The sequence below is a fragment of the Atta colombica genome, unplaced genomic scaffold (assembly GCF_001594045.1).
Source record: "Atta colombica isolate Treedump-2 unplaced genomic scaffold, Acol1.0 scaffold155, whole genome shotgun sequence".
Lineage (NCBI taxonomy): Eukaryota > Metazoa > Arthropoda > Insecta > Hymenoptera > Formicidae > Atta > Atta colombica.
In genome coordinates, this window is record NW_017259245.1 from 2,070,190 (window position 1) to 2,074,090 (window position 3,901).

Below are 3,901 nucleotides of genomic sequence, written 5' to 3' on the forward strand. Positions count from 1 at the left end.
ATCTATTATATTATTTATTATATTCATATCAAGAAATATATATATTTATTATTGCAAGTTTTGTGCACTTAAAGACATTTTGCCTTTAATATTATAATTAAATTGAACTTTTTATTTCAATTTAAAGAATCTACGTGGCCTCATATTTACGCTTACATTCTCGGTGAATCAAATATTCCTTCTTTGAAATTCTTATGCAATGTTTAATTGTGCAAATTAACGTAGTGAGTTCATAACGTAAAATGGAATTAGTTTTTCTCCTACGATGACAACTAAAACTAGTTTTTTATCTTCGCAGTTAAATTATTTTTATAACAGTATAAGAGAAAAAAATTTCGTTGCGAATATCTCGAAAATGTCAACAATTAAATAAAATATCAGCAAAACAAATTCATTTTTTTAAATAAATAAAAATCATCTTTATAATCATCTTTATAAAATTATGAATTTATAATCGTACATCCAATATCTATAACTCAATATCTTAAGTATCATGAATTATTATATCCACACATGTAAATTTATCTCTCGATTTAACACAAAATTAATCTCATAAATATTATTTAAATAGTTCAAGTAATTCCGCTTACATTTTGCAACGAAGATCCTAAATCTATTAAAAGAAGATGGAAAAATAGATATAAATTTGTATCGAGAAACGAGGGCGACTGAAATTCGCGGACGAATTGTATCTCCCGAGGATCAGCACGTCGGCGGTCGTGCACCGATGTCTCTTTAAAGTTTCATCACGCTCTGTGGCACTCGCCCCAAACCCCCTTTTGCCAGCTACACGTTCCAGCAGCGAGATAGAGAGTTAACCCTTTCCGAACTGGTCCACGATCATAAGAATACTCTTCGCTTGTGCTCATCCCGCCGCTCGTCTGCCGGTTAAGCCCCTTTTGTCGCCTTTTTTGTCGGATTTTTTGCTACCGGACAACCACGTCGGAAAGCCCAATTAGAATCGTCCTATTGTTCGGCCACGTGGTCCGCACGAGCCGTCCACGCGAAAGCGTGCCCATATGGGCGAACGTGCGCTGTGCTGGTGTATGTTAGACGATCAAGTCTCGAGCATTACGAACAGGTAAAGCGATGCATAGGTATCAGATACACGCACGTGGGGTGACATTGACAGGATATGCCAGGACCCTCAATACTCGAGCCAGTATAATCCCCTTCCAATAATTTTAAAGATATTTTTATTTTTATTTTTTTTCGACTATGATATACAAAAAATGACTGTAATACGATTCGATATTTTTTTTTCTAAAGTAGAAAATTCTTCCCAGAAATATATTTTCCTTCATTTTCATATAATTGAATTAAAAGAAGATAATACATTTTAAAAAATTCATGATTTCGGGAAAAATTCAGTTATGTGCGAAAATAGAGAACAAGCAGAGCGAGTATAGCGCAAGAGAATGATGTTAGAGAACTTCACCCACGGACGATATACGGCGCGTCGGAAGAAAAGTTGAAGGGTATATAGGAGGAAGACAGAAAAAGAAGACGAAAAAGGAGCGATAATCCGTCGAAATTGACACCAACCAGCGCTCCCGGTGAGATGCAGATTTGATCTATCTGTCACGTTTGTCTGAGAATATTAATTCTCGTCCGTGGGTGAGGTTTTTCTCTGGCAGTTTTATGGCTCCTTTCCGACCCTCCCGCGATTTCTCCAGCCATCCTTTCCTTCCTAGTAGAGTCGACGACTCTCCGGACCGCCCGAGGTGAGCGGAGAATTGCTTGCGAATTGGCTGTCGCTCGGGGTTTTGGGATCCTGCAACTTTCTCGTCCTTCATCCTTCCGTTCTCGCGGAAGGAAGTCGACAAGAACGGTGTGCGAGCGATATGTCTAAAAACTAGCGTCAGAAACTTTTTCGGCTATGTATCACACGAATCACCGGAATCAGCCTGCTTGTATGTTATTTTATGCCTTTTCGCTGTTTCATTTTTTGTTTTATTTTGATAATTTAAATATTTTATATATAATGTAAAATTTAATAATATGTATTTTATGAATAATATTTTTTGTCGACGAGATGATAAAAAGAATGACATATGAGTGCGCGCTAATATGAAAATCAACGTGTATCATCAATATGGTCCTTTGAGAAATTTACTTCCGTTTCGACTATCCCAGTTCATACTTTACCTTCTTTCTTCTCTACCAATAGCTGCTTTTCTCGCTTCCTTTGCTCTTACTTAGCGCGCCTCGTGTAAAAGAAAGCTCGTGAGAAAGAGAGAAAGAGGAAGAACGTCATCAAAGCTTACAAAGCTCAAAAGTTCAATATACACGACTTCAGCATGCTACGACGCGTTTAAATTACCAGGTCGAGTGGCTTTTTGATTAATTTTTTTTTTCCTTACATCCTTGTGCCGTAAAACGAGTTCGTCATCCGCGTTTTCCTCTTTCTCTCGGTGGTACACTGTACTACAGAAAAATCGTGTCTGCAAAGGTAGATCTCTCAGATCTTCCGATGAAAGATAGATAGTCCTAGATTTCCAACGTTCTCAAGTATTACTCTCAATTTTTTTAGATTAAACATGCCCTATAAATATAAGTACATTTGATTTTATTTATGATACGCATAAAAATTTCAATTTTATATATATTCTCTGTTGTTGTTGTATCTCTTTAGGGACATATTCTTCTCGTGTTAAGTCATGAAAAACTCGAATAATAAATTCTTTTAATAAATTGAGACTCGGCCTTCTCTGAAAGGGTTAATAGCGAGTGGTCTATTCGCAAGGTTTGCGGTTTGGACGGACAAACTGAGTAACGGAGGACATAAAGGCTCGTGAAGCGCAGTCTGACCAATCCTATCGCGAAATGGTAGTGACCACAAGGAGTATGTTACGCGACCATTCGAATATTCGTTTAGAGGCTGGAATCGTACCGGTCGACATATTCATGATTTTAACAGCTTTAGTTCTTTGTCGCGCGACACTCTGCGGTGGTGAACAGGTTGTAAATAAAAATTCACTGGAAAAAATCTGTAAGCTACGGTTACAGGATATTGAATAGATATATATTATTGACAGTAATATGATCTTTTATATTTTAGTAATACAATATGTGTTGCTTGATAATTGATTAAATTTTATTGGGATTGTTGAATTTTATTCTATATACATCTAAATTACGAAAAAATTAGATAATTTTCATTTATCTATATTTTTAAAATAACTAAAATTGTTTGAGTTTCTTTGAAGTGTATTTGACATTTAATGTAACGAAGGTACACACCATATATCCTGATGTTTTTTTATATTATATTTTTTATATTATTTAATTCCTTTGTTTATTATGAATTCTTTTTGGTATATATTGAACACTTCGTTACTGCGATATAATATTTATCTCAGCTGGTTATTTAATTAATAGGTTCAGTAAAATGATTAAAATCACCCGCAAACTATCCACGTGGACATGATCCGTTGTATGTTGTCCCTTTTAAGTGCAGCCCTTGTATCGACGACAAAGTGCATACGTCGCATACGTTAGCTAATCGATATTTTAATATTGTCACACGCCATTCCGGATTAAAGGCCTTTATGTGTGTTTGTTGTGTGCATGTATGTGTATATCATGACGTCATTGAGCGGCAGATGTCCAAAAAGATTTCCGAGAGTGCGACACAATGTCCTTTACACGATTAAAATTTGCTCGTATGCATAAAACCGGGCATAACACTTACGGTGCGATCGCAAATAATCCCTTTCAACTTGTGTACAAAATGTTTGAGCATTGATATGACCAAAAAGATATAATCTCATAATTTCAGAGTCATTCAAAATTTATAATAGTCGTTTGATTCAATTTAAACATGTTTCATTACTAAAATTTAAATAAATAAATAAATATATATATATATATATATATATATATATATATATAGGTATAA

At 35.1% G+C, this 3,901-nt stretch overlaps 1 protein-coding gene across 1 annotated transcript in view; it reads left to right on the forward strand.

Annotated features, from left to right (window-relative positions):
- LOC108685605 (B-cell lymphoma/leukemia 11A) overlaps window positions 1–3,901 on the forward strand; it is a 32,034-nt gene that overhangs the window by 20,801 nt on the left and 7,332 nt on the right. The window lies entirely within an intron of this gene.